This window comes from Alligator sinensis, unplaced genomic scaffold (assembly GCF_000455745.1).
Source record: "Alligator sinensis unplaced genomic scaffold, ASM45574v1 scaffold1156_1, whole genome shotgun sequence".
Taxonomy (NCBI): Eukaryota; Metazoa; Chordata; order Crocodylia; family Alligatoridae; genus Alligator; species Alligator sinensis.
Window position 1 is genome coordinate 345,521 of NW_005842296.1, and position 17,344 is coordinate 362,864.

Here is a 17,344-nt window from a genome sequence, read left to right on the forward strand (position 1 = left end):
TTAAACAGTGGTTGAGAAGTCGGATTTTAACGATACCATGTCACTATCTTACTAAAATATTTTCCATGCAATTTAAACGTCTCTCCTGAATTAATGCAGGAAGTTATATGTCTTTTACCAGAAAAACGAAAACCACAGATTTTAATGGGAGGCTGTCAGGTTTAAAATCATAATGTTATGAAATATTTCTCTATTTGTGATGCTAATAATATCATCAAAATGAAAAGATTTGGAACATCTTTCCCCATTATATATTGTTGGTTCACTTTCTTCTTATGACTCAGCTTGGAAAATGAAAATAGACTGCTAGATTTCACTATGTATAAACGATCCCTTGGTTCATTTTCGGAACCACATCAGAACTGCCATATATAAACAGATTATCTGGTATAACATATGACCTCCGATAGTAAAACTACAGAACAGAAATGCTTCAGAAGAAAATCTGAAAAGGGTATAGTGCATAATACTGAAATGTGGGTGATCAGACACTGCTGAGAAATACTATTATCCCCCCCCCAATATTTTAATTATTTTTTAAAATAAATTGTGGAAATATCTTATTATTTTTAGTTTTGGAAAACTTGGAGAAGACTGCAATCTCAGTTACAGCTGTTCAAATGTAGAGGCACTCCAATACATTTAACAGAATGATTTGGTATTTACCAGGTTTTGACAAAATCTGAATTTTGAGCCTAAAATGTTTAGCAAGGCATTGCTTTAATGTTTAATCCCCTATAGTTCTTTAGTTGTGCATATCCATTTGTACCCTCGTACTACTATGCATATATTATTCTGAATTAAATTTCCTAACTCATTTTTGAGCAACCAGTTTTCCCTCTTTGGAACTAGAAACTGAAGAACAGTGTTAACACAGTGCAAGAAAGAGCCTCAAATAACTTTTGGATTGAAATTATGTTTATACTGAATTTTAATCAAATATATGTGTAAAAACAACCATCATATACAGAGAGTAATTTTCAGACGCACTGAATATGCAAAGAGAAACCATACACGCTATATGCTATAACACCCTTTATATAAACATCATATTTCAATGTATAGATTAAGCTGTATATAGTATGAAAGTCAAAGGGTGGAATATTAGCTTGTAGGATAGGCAGCCAGCCATCAGACATGACAATGCCGCCACAAAACAAAAACCAAACAAAAACACTATACCCAAATACAAAATGCACAAAAATAGGCTAGACAATAACTTTAAAAGAAGGATTCAATATATCCACACAACCACAACTAGAAAGTCCAAGGGAATTTGGATCTGCAGCCTGCCCAAACTATTATGGCTGGCATTTTGATGTCCACGCAAAAATAATGCCTTTGCCTCCTTGACCTCGATATTTTCACAAAGTTTATAACCACAGGGACAACCTTTAACATACAAATATAATATTTAGGGCTACTGCGCAGTTTACATTGAGATAAATGAACCTGAGTATAAAGTTGGATTCACATTAAAGATAAATGATTGAATTCTGCCCTGTTTGGGAAAGGATTTTTGGCTGAGGCGCAAATTTGGGCTTGGCTGAGCTCACCTGGGAAATAATTGAGCTTAAACATTTCCAACACGGGCAATATTAGATGGTTCCCTATACCCCAGAAAAGGTCATTTTAGGAGCAAATTTCAAGGCTGGAAGGACACCACCTTCTTAAAGCAGAACACTCCCACTCATCTATATTTAGCAATACATTATAGCTCATGCCTGCTATAGTTAGGATTGCAAAGCATTTCCTACTGAACTCCCTGTTCTCGCATACTCATAGCTTACTGGAACCTTCACCCTTGGGCTGAAAGTTTCCTTGCTTTTAATCTCTGCCCAAAGTTGAATTTTTTTGGAAAGGCTGAACAAAATTCCTTCAGCCATTTTGGACCTTGGCGAGAATGAAAACAAAACATTTCGCCTTCCAGAGCTGGAGGAAATGATTCTCATATATGCACATTTTATTGAATAACTCATGTAAGAGGCAATGTCTATAATCCTTAAGAGCTTCAAAGTGACTTCTCTAAAAAGCAGGCTTTACCTTCAACCTCCCCTCAAGCCAGCATTTCAGAAATGGGTCATCTGCAGCAGTAAAGATATCGACTCTCCATAGCAAGACAGAACAGCTTCCAAGCCCTGATGCATTACAAAATACAAACTTTAACCTCTAAAAGTTGTTATGCACAGGAAAACTATTATACAGGTATCTAAGTAATAACATTTACCCCTAACATAAAGGTTACCGGATTCAGGGTACTAAAGAGGACATCTTTATTTGCCAAGAGACATGAAAAATAATCAAAGAATCATGGAAAACGAGGGTTGGAAGGAACCTCAGGAGGTCACATCTAGTCCAACCCCCTGCTCAAAGCAGGACAATCCCCAACTACATCATCCCAGCCAAGGCTTTGTCTACCCAGGTCTTCAAAACCTCCAATGATGGAGAGTCCACAACCCCTCTGGGTAACCTGTTCCAGTGTTTTACTGCCCTCCTAGTGAGAAAATTCTTCCTAATATCTAACCTCAACTTTCCTTGCTGCAACTTGAGACCATTGCTCCTTGCTCTGTCGTCTGCCACCAGTGAGAATAATCCAGCTCCATCCTCTTTGTTACACATCTTCAGGTAGTTAAAGGCTGCTATTAAATCCTCTCTCAGTCTTCTCTAGACTAAATAAACCCAGTTCCCTCAGCCTCTCCTCAGAAGTCATGTCCCCCAGCCCCCTCACCACTTTCACTGCCCTCCGCTGGACTCTCTCCAATTTGTCCACATCCTTCCTGTAGTGGGGGCACAAAACTGGACACAGTACTCCAGATGCAGCCTCACCAGTGCCAAATAGAGGGGAATAATCACTTCCCTTGACCTGATGGCAACAGTCCTACCAATGCAGCCCAGTGTGCCATTAGCCTTCCTGGCAACAAGGGCACACTGCTGGCTCATATTCAGCTTATTGTCCACCCTACCCCCCCCTTATTTTCCCCCCTACCCCCCAGGCCCTTTTCTGCGGAGCTTCTCCCCAGCCACACTTGCTAGTTTTCCTCTGCCACACTTGCTATTCTTCCTGCACATCGGGATGGTTTGTTCCTGCACTCTTAGTCAGGTTTCTTTACAGTATAGCAAATTCCCCTGGACTCCTCTCCCTCTCAGTCTGGCGTCCCAGGGGTTCCTGTCCATGAGTTCCCTGAGCGAGTCAAAGTTTGCTTTTCTGAAGTCCAGGGTCCTTACTCTGCTGCTCTCCATCCTTCCTTTCCTCAGGATCCTGAACTCAATCATCTGGCGGTTCCTGATGCCCAACTTGCCATCCACTATTATGTTCCCCTCCAATTCTTCCCTGTTTGAGAGCAGCAGATCAAGAAGATCTTAATACTTGGCTGCTCCAGCACTTGCACTAGGAAGTTGTCTCCAACACTCTCCAAAAACCTCCTGGATTGCCCAGGCACTGCTGTATTGCCCTCCCAGCACATCAGGAGTATTGAAGTCCCCATGAGAACCAGGGCCTGTGACTGGGAAACTTCCTTTAGGTGTTTGAAGAAAGCCTCATCCATCACTTGCTCCTGGTCTGGTGGTCTAGAGCAGACCCCCACCACGACATCACCCTTGTTGCTCCCTCCTCTGGTCCTAACCCAGAGACTCTCAACAGGCCTGTCTCCAGTTTCATACTGGAGCTCTGAGCAGTCATATGGCTCCTTTACATAAAGTGTGATGACAACTCCTCTTCTCCCCTGTCTTTCCGTCCTGAACGGTTTGTACCCATTTATGACAGTGCTCCAGTCGTGCAAGCTCCCACCAAGTCTCTGTTTTTCCAATCACGTCATAGTGCCGTGACTCTGCGAGGACTTCTAATTCTTCCTGCTTGTTTCCCAAGCTCCATGCATTTGTGTACAGACACCCGGGGTAATTAGTCGATTGCCCTGATTTCTCAGGAAGAGTGAGAACACCTTGCCTGTTGACCCCTCCTGCTTGTTCTTCCTCCAGGTCACCCCCTTCCCCACATGGATGAGCAGCATGGGATAGTAGTCACAGGGCTGGATGAGTCTTGGAAATCCCTCTGTGATATCTTGGATCCAGGCTCCAGGCAAGCAGCAGACTTCCCAAGACAACAGGTCAAGTCAGCAGATGGCTCCTTCCATCCCCTGCAGAAGGAAGTCTCCAACCACCCATCACTTCTTGGTGGTGGTTGTCCTTCCCACCTTGGTGAGGCCTGACCTCTCTTCCTCCACCAGTGTAATGCACTCCTCCTCTGCTGCTAGGGCTGCACGTCTGCTCTCCAGATGAATGACTGCAGGTGGAGGCGACAATTTCTGCTTGCTGCCAGAGATCACAAGCTTCCACTCTCCTGGGAGTGCATGTGCTCTCTCTTCTCTAGCGTGGCTTCTGGCAGTTCTTCCTCCACAGTCCCGAAGATCTCTTTCAGTATCGAATCAATGAACTCACGGTGGAGGATGCTTTGGAGCCTCACCACCTCTTCCTGTAGCTCTCTTGCCCGTTCCCTGCGAGAGACCAGCAGGAGGCACCTCTCTCACTGCAGGCACTCCCCGACCTGGCTGTCACTGGAATGAACCTGCAAGCTGCAGTCTTGGTATAATGGAGAAAGGGATTTAAAAAAAAAAATCATTATAACAATTGTATAAAAAAAATGAAGACAAACTCTGGTGTCATGTAAAAAAAGCAGTTGCTATAGATACTCATATACACTAAGAACCAGGCTTAGTTTACCTATTAGGTGCCCAGGTAAGATCCCATTTCAGACTGAGTCCCTGAAAAATTGCTAATGTAAAAGGTAGGTGAGTGGGACCTCTTCTTCCTCACTGCTCTTAAGACTTAGCCTTAAGATTAAGATGAAGATGTGTTAAAAAATAGATGTGTTCATGGTTTTTCAGGGACTTGAGCACATTGGAATAGGACTGCACTTAGATACGTAATAGCTAGAATAGGATCTGACCCTAAAGTTACTTTACACCAAAGCCCTGGGATGGCATAAATGAGGAGGTGGCCTTTCCCTTGTTTAAGATGACTTACAGAGCCAGCTTGTGGCTTTGTGACACTGCAGTCCAAACTCAGGCCAATTAAACCTTGACACCATGATATAACATCATGCATCCTCTATGCATGCACATCCTCCAAAAGAGCTGCCGTGAACAGTTAGAGCCCTTGATTTATTTAAGCCTTTTTGAACTTGTTAATAGCAAAGACATCCTTTTTTGAAATTCCTACTCTTTGCAAATTTAAGTCATCTAACCTATATACTTTTTGGACTGTAAATGACAATATTATTTGTGTGTGTTGTCAGGAGATGAGAGAGAAGAACACTGTCTAGTTTCCTCTCATTCAAGAGAAAGCAACATCACAATCTTCCCTTTTGTTGAGATGGCATAAGGTGGAATTACTAAGGTAGATTTGATGCCCAGCAGCAAAAAGGAAGAGATGCTCCATTAAAAAGGCAAATGGGAAATTAAGTTCAAAATACAGGTCTTGACACAAAAAAGGGTGACTAGTCTCTTCACCATACATGTTTCTCCCAGCAGGGAGAGCTGTGCAGATAGCTGAAAGGGCAAATAATGCTCTTGCCTCGTATTGAGAGACCAGGGTGACACAGAATGGAAGACAACACCAGGAAGCTAGTCAGGAAGCCAGTGGGTTTTTTAACATTGATATGTGAAGCAGAGATTTACAGAAATGGGTCCAAGCCAAACCCAAAAATCTCAATACTCACGAATTTGGGAAAATTTCAGAATCCAAAGACTGCTGGCCAAGGCTATCTCTAGTTAACTCTTACATTATTGGATGGATTATTTCACAGACGTAGCATGGTGAGAAAGAGGGGAAGAGAAAGACCGATTCTGAACAGACAAATGCATAGACATGACAATTTTGGGGTTGGGTGAACTGAGTTAGATTCCTCACTGGGGCTAAAAAGTAAAAAGTTTAGAGCCCAAACATCATCCCCCATGAGCTTTACAAATGCTACACTGTATTGCGCCAAATTGTCTCCTGGTTTAAGTCTGTGGCTCTGTTTACTTCAAGAGAGGTACAACAACTCCCATGAACAGGGAACCGGGCCCGTTGGGACACTTTACAATGGTGTATTTCTGTATTACTTTTGCCTTCTATCCAAGTTACACGCAACAACATTTTAAAAGCTTGAAGGCTCCCTTTCCTGTTGTCCTTGTGTATGTGTGTGGGCAAGTGATTTAATTATAATGCATAAAGTGGAATAGCAGACTGAGACACCAAAATCAAAGAGCAAGCTCTGGCTGAAATTCATTAGCAAACATAAATACAAATAGGCACATCTTGTTTGTGACATGCCATGGTCCTTCCTCCTCCCTTTAGTAATTTTGCTCTATTTTATGATATTTGCATAAATGTAAATTGAACCAGATGAGTTTAGCTTCCTGGTGATATGGGAATTATATGCAAAACTTTTTTTCATTAAAAATTTCTCCCTCTGCATTCTTATCATGTTACTGTGGAAATCAGGGAGGATTAGATCTCAGACAGTGGAAGCCTTTATTTAAGAACAGTGGAGGGAGCCCTGCCCTTTAAATAAGAGACATTTTTGGATCAGATACTGGCTGGCAGGATGGAAAAAAGGATGTAGCACTAACTTTCATTCCATTCCAAATAACCTGGAACCCATAAAACACAAAGATTGTGTAATTTTAAATATACTCCTTTTCCCGTTTTTCTTCTTTCCATTTTATTTGTGGAACGTTAACTTTGAAATTTCATAGGCCCCATAATATCAAACAAGTCATTCTGGACAGATTCATCATTCTTTGAACATAAAAATGTCTACATTCAAAAACCCAGTGATTAAAAGGTTACTCTTCTAATTTCCCCAGCCTGCTTAGTCAAACCACATGCAAAGAAGTGTCAGCTTATGTACAGATTAAAATAATAATTAACTTTAGGGGCTAAGTATAAACAGCACTGTTTAAGGAGGAAAATCCATTTGTCATTCAGAATTAGCTGCTCCTGTTTAGGTCCAAATAAACCTACATGGATACAGACTCTCCTTATTAAAAGTACATACACATAACAAAAGAAGCATAATACTTTATTCCTCCTTTTTAATTTATGACAATAGCATTTAAATCTCTTACTTCAGTTACCCCATATTTAATCAGCAGCCAAAGTACAGATGTCTGATATTATTCCAAGAAAGAGGGGGAGAAGGAGAATGTATATTTTATACACATATAAATAAAATGCTTCGTATACTGTTGGCACGGAACAAATAATGGATAATAAATGCCATAATTGTAGGCAAGTGTGCACAGGTTTAATGGATGACAAACTTAAGCCATCCACAATGTGCCTTATGCTGCATTCATGAATCCTCACCCATCTGATTTATGATAGTGCCAGACTGACAGTGCTAAAAACGGTCGTATCTTTTTATCCAAGAAAGAGATCTCTCTGGAAATGAGCCCCTTCTGTCCTTCCACCCCGTCCCTACAGGACCCACCTATACGAGTCAGGAAAAACTTCAGTAGTCACATTTGCTCTTTCCTTGTCTGTTGAAGCTGCTAATAATACCCCAGCTATAATGGGACCTTCTCCCGTTGTAGACACCTGTCTCCTACATGTGGGACTGTGACCACCAACACCCATTACACAGGCAGCCACAAACATCCAGCAGTGATGGAAGAGCTGCTGTGATAACCCACCCTTTAGTGATCTGCTAACGAAACGCTTTCCAATGAAGTCAGTGTTGGGCTTACTGTTTATTGGCCAATGGTGTAAACTCTTTTTCAATGATCATGCAAAAACTGCATGGCCGCACCCAGGCATGCACACGCACTTGATCCAATTTTGGTAAAGAAAGTCAGCAAGCTTACCTATTCCAGCTCGTTTTTTTTTTTTAACCTCATCTTCCCATCGCTGAGAAAAACAAAATCATCATTAGGGGTCATTAGGATGTTTGGGGGGTGGGGAACAAGGGTCAAATTTGGATTTCAGTGACTTCTGTGCAAGTCTGCTGACATCACAAGCAGACTTTGGCTTGCATGGGGCTCATTTTGCATAATTTGCAACACAGCAGTTAACTAACAAATGCTGTTCTCAGGGCTGGGCTGCTAATCATAAGAAGGAAAAGTAAGGCAAAGGGCTGATGGCTTCTGTTGCAGTTAAAACTGGGATGTGGGAGTGGGGTATCAACATTTGCCAAAAAGAAAAAAAAAAGGAACAAAATTGGTAGGCAGAGAAACATCATTTCAGTTCTCTGAGGGTACTGTAAACAACAGAGAGAGAAGGAAAAAATGAAACTGTAAAACAATACTTGGCAGTACACTCTGCAAAACAAGCATACTTTTGCAAAGCTCTTCCCATAGCTGCCACCGATTTTAATAGCCCTATTTTTCTGCAAACGAGAAATTCTCCTGCGTTGTAAAAGGAAAAAAAAAACATTGCTTAGCACAATAAAAAAAGAATAAACCCTGCTCAGATTCTGCACATCACTCAGCACCCCCCCGCATACTGTTCCCAGCACACAGTCTTCAGCTGGGCTGAGTTAGGAGGACTGTGCTCTCAGGCTGCACAAAGTGCTGCTGTTCCACCACTGCTTCTCCAGCCTCAGGAAAAGCCCTCCTTTCCTGGTGGGGGACACAGAGGCAAATCAGTGCTGTGGAAGATCACTTCCTCTGCCCACAACAGCTCTTCTGCAGCAGCGCAGAGACCTCCCCAGTGGTGCTGAACTCTGCTGCACAAAAGCAGAAGCACAGCCCTTCGATCATACTGGATCCAACACAACTGCTCCTATTTTGGTTCCTCTGCACCGAATTCAGGGTGGGGGCATCAGGCTTTGCCCCTTTCTAATTTTACCTGCTTACATTAAACTAGCCTAACCACTTTCTGACCTGCTAAAAAGACTATGCCACCGTCTCCTCCACTGATACTCCTCCACTTGTTAGCTTTAACTGTACTGCAGCAATAATAAATTCTGGCAAGCTCATTACGTCTGAAACTAAGGTTACATCCCGAAGGGAAAAAGAACTTGGGTGTATGATAACAGTTGGAAAACAGCAGTCTATAACTCAAGGCACGGTGCTGCAAGTTAGTCGCATGACACTCAGGTGAAAATCTACCTCTGACTGCAAGACCATCTTGGATGGGGGCACTTTAATTAGGAATGAAATGGCCTGACTCTTTTCTCCACGAAAGGCGACTTCGGGCTTTTCAACGTTTCCATTATTTGCAGGACGGGCTCGAGCTGTCAGTTTGCCCAGTGTCAAAAGAGAGTTTAATTTACCCCAAACGTTATTATTGCTAACGATCCCCGCTTGTGTATTTAAGGCAATTTGCTTGGAAGAGAGACGGTGTGGTCCAGTGCATCGAGCAGCGAGGCAGGAGCCAGGAAGTGCTGGGCTCCAATCCCAGCTCTGACACTTACTCGCTGTGTGGCCTCAGACAGACCACTTAACTTTCCCGTGTTTCAATTTCCCCCGGCTTTGAAACAGGAATGCTATCACTCGCCCAGGGCTATTTTGAGGATTGATTGATTACAGAGTTAATGTTTGCACAGTGCTTTGGAAATACAGTATGCCAAACAATAATTATTATTTTCATTAGGTTCCCCCCCACACCAGTTCCTATGGCTAAGATACTATATTTGCGGAGTTGGATGTTGAAATCGGCAGCTACTGAATTAGAGGAAAAGTTTGGGAGGAAGGAGGGGTTGGTGGGTTTGTTTTTATTAAGATTTAACTGATCTGGTGGGGGGTGGGGGGAGAGGAAAATTTACTCTGAATTTCTTGCGACTCAATTAACTCCTTTTTTCATGTTACATTGAAACATAACATTTACAGACATATTGCAACACGTTTCTGCCACCCCCTCCTCCCCCAGAAAGGATTCAATGAATGGTGCATTCAGGATGTATAATCTGTATTCTTTCTTTAATCCAGTGAATCATTTTAACTGGGAAAATCAGGACCTATCCAATAGCACAGTGCAGAACGCCGTTCTGCAAATGCAGAAATGTTCTCAGGCTCCAAGCTCCTTTGCTAGCAGAGGCATTTGGGTGCGGCCAGTTCTTACTGCACAGCACTCATTACTGACTGATGCACTCTGTTTCCAGTGGGGCTCTTATTCGCCATAGCAGTGGGAGGTAAGAGGAGTTAAGGTAATGCATCAGTGGTTGCCAGTGGAGGAGATGGGAATAAAAAAAGCAAAAGAAATATACTATTTCAATCAAAGTCTGAAATTTGTAGAAGTGGTTTTGGTCTCAATATAGAAAAAATATTTATCCAAGAAACTCCTACTCGGGTGCGAACATCCTACTTCTAGTGGGATTTTGTTTGGCAAAGTGCTGTGAAAGAGTGGAAGCTAATACAGAGCATGTCTATAAACAAATATATTTATTTAGTACGGATTGACACATTCACTAGAGTATTTCAGTGATTATACGTGTAAAACTATTTCCTATAGTGGTTTCCTTTTGTGATTCTGCTAATTTATTCAATCCACTCCATTTTCATGCATTGAATGTTATGAGCCATTTCAGCCACCCAGACTGAAATGTGCGTTTGGAGACTTACATGCCTGGGTTTTTTTCATTTCATCATCTACACATAATTATTTAGTGATATTAGGAATCTGAACTCAAATGGATGCCAACCAATATCTTAATAGCTTAAAAATCATACAAAATGAAGTCTACCCTGAAGTTGATGACTGCGACCCAAATCCTAATGGAAACAAAGGGTTTTTGAACCCGAAAGCTTGCTTAATAACTATTCTCCAACTATTTGGGTTGGTCTAATAAAAGATATCAAATTCACCCAAGGAACCTTGTCTGCCTATGTCCTTAGACCAACACGGCTACAACCTAAACCCCTGCAACCAAATCCTAAGGCCTCTACTCAGTGTTTACTCACTCCTTACTCAGGCAAAACTGGAATCAGCTGTAGCTGGACTGATCAAAAGCAGAGGAGCATCTATCCTGCAGGGAAAAACAGCCCTCTTATTGACATTAGCAGGAGTTTTACCTAAGAAAAGGCTGTCATATTTGATCCTGATTAAGATTTTAGTATTAGGTTTTAACATGGCAACAAATCTATATTCCACAGGCAGTTCTATAGCATTTATGGCAGCGGATCTGAAGTGCAAAGGAAGTGTATCTATTTGTGCCAATGTTTCACCATTGATAGATTATTACATTATACCATATTTCTACAACATTCACATTAGAGATGGGCCCAAACCAAAACATGATCACTGGCTCCTTCTGAAGTTTGAAAAAATCTGGATTCAGTTCTGCCCTCTAAGATCATTCCTTTAAATTATGCAATGGGCTAGAACTGGAATGCAAAATCCAAACACTCTTGACTTTCATAGCTCTGGCCTACGTCTAAATTAAATTTTAAATCAGACTTTGCATTGCTAGAATTATTCCATTTTTTTTTTATTACAGTGTGTACTTTGATAAAAGTACTGAGTGTCACTTTTTACTGCACGTACAATATTGCACCTACTATGTGCATAAAAATTAACAACGAAATGCCAACTGGGGCAGGAATGACATCAACTAACCTAATCTGCAAGCTTTGCTTCCAATTATTGCCCATGCATCCCTTTGTCTTAAACTACAAACTGCAACCCAAATACATTTAGCATTGGTCAACTAATTTTTTGAGCCATGTCAAAGTAATTAAAAGTATGTACCATGCAAAAAATATTTAAGCACTAGGTCATGGAATGATCCTAAAATACAGATTTAGGGGAAAACTGCAATATACATGGGAGGAAAAGGAAACCTTAGTCGTGAAAATGACTGGCTCATCTGCAGATAATGACTGATTTCATAGACGTTGGAGCTGGAAGGGACCTCGAAGATCATCAAGTCCAGCCCCCTGCCCTGGGGGCAGGAAGTCAGCTGGGGTTAAAGGACCCCATTCTCTGATTGGACCTTTGTGATCAGACCCTAAGAAGTGTCCCATCTCCTAACACCAACAATTAGAATCTCAATACAAAAATACACTCAGTAAATCTTTGTCTACTATGGTAAGGGCCGGGTTGTGGGTGGCATCCCCGTAAGTGTGCAGGTGATGAAAGGCAAATGGAAGAGTCTTCCCAGCTCCCCTGGGGCTGGCAGGTCTTTCCAAGGGTCATGGCTCCTCCCTCTGAATTTACCGGTGGAGGTGACTAGCTGCAGAAGTCAATAGTTCCTTTACCACTTAAGGGTTGGTACAGAGGTATATTATCTACATGTGCCAGAGAGCTTAAATCCTGGACGGCTGTTGCACAAGGCAGGATCAATAGAACAACTGTCTTGATACAAAGGAGTCTTTTGTTACACCCCATACAAAGAGAAGGGCCAAGAAAATGAGTCAAAAGCCTTTGTAGGTATTTTGACACCTCCGGTGACTCAGGATAATTAGCTCTTTGTGGATGATATGAAGGAAGGGAGATGGGTTTCAAGTGAAGAAGGCCACTCCCTTTGTATCTACATGAAATTGGGGCAGCCACCTGAGAAGATGGGGAACCGTGTCCTTCTAGCTTTTTTGGAAGTCTGGGTCAAGTTGCATGTGATCTTTTCAAATGCAGCTTTTTTTCCTTTTTTAATTCTGCCATCATCTTAGTAGCATACCTAAATTCTGTTGAGTTAATGATTCAAAATTTGCTGTACCATCTCTTCCATCTGCAGCATTTGCCACTTAACAGCACCTTCTTTCAAAATCTTTGGGACAACAAATGTCAGGAACTTGTCTAGATGAACTATTATTTTGCTCAATCATGGCAAAAATCTATACCCTTAAATAAAAGAGCTCCTACATGCCTCGTGCATAAGATCTTACAGCAGAGTTACTTCAATTTAAATCTACAAGTGGTATTTGTCTAGCATCAAACTGGCTAGGCTACAAGATTCCTCTGGCTGATTGCCATTGTTCAATCATTTAAACATAGGCTTATGAATGGGGAGAGATGGATTACCCGCTTGTAACTCCATCAAGGGCTTTCCATGATATCAGAGCCCATATTTTTTTAATCATATATTGAATATTTAAATCCTATATGAAAGTTTCTTTAGTAAGAAATTCTTTGATGTGAGCCCTTTTTGGTTTGTGTGCATGCTGACACCAGAACAGCTCCATTATTGCATGTTCATTTATCAAGGGTGCAAAGCTGATCCCATCAGGATGCAGGATTTTTGCAGCAAATACATTTCACGCACTAATCGCTGACAGCAATACCTTCATTGCAGATTACTGGGAAGACACAAACAGGGAACCAGTATTGGAAATGATCAGGCAGCCAGGGTGCATTCATCAGCAAGATCTGTTTTGATTAGAAAAGGTGAGCAGGGGAAATTAAATCTGGATCATGTTATACTTGCTTCTTTTGTCAGTAAAGCTTGGAGGGACGAAGGGCGCAGAAGGGACGTGCTGCCTCCACTGCATTGTTGATCAAAATGGTGGAGCGTCTCCTTTCCCTTGTCTTTCTCCACTGCAGAATGGCTTGTGGTAAGACTGGAGTGTCAAGTCCAGGTTTCCAGCCCTACAGTAGCTTGGAATTTCCTGCTTTTTGTGGGTTTAAATAAGACCCTTAACATTACTTATATGCATTTTGTTTTGGGTAATTGACATTAATTTTCAGGTTGCATCACTGGCATCAATCAGCTGGGTTCTCTGAGGACTGAGTTAAGGGGCCACAATAAAAGGGTAAGGCTCTGTTTCTTTTATTTTTGGAATTATTTTAGTTACTATATACTTTTCCAGTCGCTGTTGCATTCATTTTGCTCCATAAAATGCGAGTGTCTGTCTTCTTGTAGAGATTATTTTGGCATTTCTGCAAATGAGTCTGGAGTCTGGTGATAATCAACATCTTTACAAACTCAAGTTGATACCTCAGGCCTATATAACACTTTAAAGCAAGTATGAAACAGCAGCACATTTCTTTACAGAGAAATGCTTTGCCAGTTACAGATGTTTTCCATATGGAAAGTGGAAGGTCACAGGCTCCCACTCATCAGTGTTCTCACATCGTTGAATGCATCCACTGCTGTAAATGATACTCCAAAACAGGGTCTATCAGCACATAGGATGAAGGAACAAGCTTATGCTCAACGTATAGGGAAGGAAAATGCACCAGCATTGCCCTTTTATGACAAGGATTTAGGCCTTTTCAATCCCCTGTTTTGCCAATGAACAGTAGCCCAGGCAGCCCAGTCTGGCTATCAAAACCATCCCATTCAGAAGATGGCACAACTACTTTAGGAGGTTACTTCAAATGTTGCATATCAGCTGGTAAAAATGCATCTAGCAGCCTTCAAAAATCCTCATGAACACATCAGAAAATTTCCCATATTAGTTTCTACATTTACACTGAGAAGGACCTAAGAGAATTCAACCGGTCTGAGTCCTATTTTGCAGAATTCAAAACCAGATATGCAGGACAGCACATACACTTTGGTTTGGAGACCAATCCACAGTACTACATATTTGTGATGTCAATGCCAGTGCGCAGCACAGATACAGTTAGCATATACTTACACATAGAGCCAGATTTTCAAAAGGTCAGAGTTGTATTTTCAAGGGCTCAGCACCCACAATTGGAGCCAGCTTTCCAGAAAAACTTGGCTTTCTTTCAGGTGCCAAAATAAGAACCAGATTTCAAAAGATCTCAGAACCCAACAACGTGCAATTTGTGACACATATGGCCAGATTTTCAAATAAGCCCAGTATCCAACTGGACAGACATCCAACATGCTGAGCTCATCTGTAAATCTGAGCACTTTTTTGGTACCCAAACAGGGAATGAGCTCTTCTGAAAATCTTGTCCTGGATATAGGTGCTGAGTGCGGTTGGGAATTCTGTCCATAGTTCACGCAGTGATGTATACATATCCACAGCTACACAAAAATATGTCTTGGCTTAGATAGTAACAAAATTAAAAAGCAAAACAAAAGAAGCACCCCCCCCCCCCCCAACATATTTAGGTAAAAAGGCATGCCTGTTTGTCCCACACCTGTTTCAGTCACTGCTATGGAACTTGAGGAGCTAATTTTAGGCCAAGGGGATGCAACACTATTACCAATTATCATGATTAGAAATATTGATAACACCACCTACTGTTATTAATGTATATATTTGGCCATGTAATGATTGACATTGACATTTCAATAAATTAAACATTATGGTTAGGTTTGTTAAAACCAGGGGTGGACAAAAAACGGCCCAGGGGCCAGATGCGACCCGCCAGGCCATTCTGTCTGGCCCGCGGAGCCCCTAAAAATTTAGAAAATTAATATTTATCTGCCCCTGCTGCCTATCATGCGGCCCTTGATGGAAGCGGCCCTCTGCCCAAAGTAATTGCCCGCCCCTGGTTAAAACCAACCACAAACTACTCCGATTCGTTTCAATGGAATCTATATGTGGCCAAAGCAACTAGAAGGGCTTCAGCATTCTCAAATTGGATTTCCTTTGAATTGTCTTGTGCCTTCTTTCCCTTCTCTACTGTCGCATCAATATATTCTTGCACCTTCCACCAATCTTTATCATTAATATCTGATTTTAGTCCTCCAACAAGTTTTGATTCACTTGATTTTTTTTCACTCATCTGTTGTCAAGACTTTTTCCCCATTCTTTTTTAGCTCTTCTTCCTTTATTTCTCACTAGTTACTTTTTAAAATCTTTTATTTGGGTTTTCTTCTCCCTTGCCTCAGTTAAACTTTTCCATTTTTCTTGCTGTCCCCCTTCCACCTTATCTGAGCCAACCCAACTTTCCTTATTACTTCTCCCTATCCCTGTCTTCCCCACTTCCATCTAACATTTTATTGTCTCAGTACGTCAGCACTCTCTCTCAACACTTTCTCTCCACTATCTTTCTTATAGGTCTTGTCTTCTGTGGTCCCTTGCATCTTATTTTCTTCCATCCAGCAGAGAGGGATTCCACACCTCTCCTGCATATAGTTCTAGCTCTACAGTATGGACAGAGTCTTAATAAGATCTCATTGGAAAAACTGGACTTACTGCTTATAAGGGAAGAAATAAGGCAAAGGGTTTCAGAAATATAAGAGGGTTTGACAGCCTAAAAAAAAATCAGGATGTTTCTATAAAAGCAGTTTTGGAGGGGGAGAAGACCAGATGCTTTTCAGGGGAAAATTGTAAATAGTTTGGAAGTCGGGGGAGGCAGTTTTGAAATTCAGAGGAGTCGCACTGCTTGTTCAGAGTACAAGACTGGTGAGGTATGGACTTTCCAGGATTACTGGCCAAGGTAAGTAGCCAGTCTTCTTCTATTCCCCAGAGTTCGAATTACACTTTGACTCTTGGGGAGGTCTGCAAAAAAAATTGGGCTGCCCATCACGATGCCCTAATACAATTGGAGGACCCCCCCCCCCCCAAGGTTATGATTTTCAAATCTTACAGGGGGGTGGATCTTGTCTCTTATGGGGGGCTCTGCCCCCCAAACTCCCCCATAATTCAGACCCTGCATTTCCCCGGTCTTTGAGAACAGGGTCCCTGGGTACTTCAGGCTGACCCAATGGTTCCCTTCTTGTGCCTTAGGCACAAGAGGATATCGCCCCCCAAAAGCAGAAGGCAGTTTTTACTCCCCACAATCCTAGGTTGAGCCTTAGACTAAACATAAATGGAGAATAAAGTTTTCTTTACTGGCCTTCATTATTAGGTTTCCTCACAGGAAAAAAAACAGCGAAAAAAGACGACACACAGATTTGATGTCCAAGGAAAGCATGTTTATGCCTAATCCACTGGAGAAATTGCTCAAAAACAGTTCATCTTTGTGAGAGCGTTCGCCCTGCAAATGCTCTGAAGTCAGTGAAAAATAACCGGGGCTTGTGCCACGGAGCAGCTGGACCCACAGCTTGGCCCTGCTCTGGGACCCGGCTAGCTCACAAACTGCGATTTACAGCCAGTTTCTATTTGTTTTTCACGAATTGTGTTACTGGGTCGTCTGCACCATTTTCCTTTTCCTTTGTCTGTAGCCCTTGTTAGGTACAAGTCAATGGGAATCGTGTGACTAAATCTCACGCTCTTCTTTGAAACTGCAGAGATATCATGAACCAGGATGCTCTCCCTGGATGAAAGTCACCCGGCTAAATACAGCTTACATGGTGCAAAGCTGTTGCTTCTGTCCTTCTGCACAGAGTTAGAGTCACTCCCTATATAGTCAACTCAAGACAGTGAAAGCATGAACTTCTCGACCCTAATTGAACTGAATAACGCGTCTTCGATCTGATCTGGAAAGGAAAAAGAATATTCCACTCTCCTTGGTTGACTCCATAATTGGCCCTTCTGCTGATACTACGTACAGGAGTGCCAGCTGGAGTGCTGTTGCTTTGTGGATATTTTTCAGCCCAGCAACAGCTTGGCTGAAACACTTC

At 41.9% G+C, this 17,344-nt stretch overlaps 1 protein-coding gene across 1 annotated transcript in view; it reads right to left on the bottom strand.

Moving 5' to 3' along the window:
- Nucleotides 1-4,559: 4,559 nt before the first annotated feature.
- SUPT3H (SPT3 homolog, SAGA and STAGA complex component) overlaps nucleotides 4,560-17,344 on the bottom strand; it is a 439,951-nt gene continuing 427,166 nt past the window's right edge. Inside the window, exon 15 of the mRNA XM_025209587.1 lies at nucleotides 4,560-4,575. The gene's annotated coding sequence lies outside the window, so the exon portion shown is untranslated. The remainder of the gene's footprint in view (nucleotides 4,576-17,344) is intronic.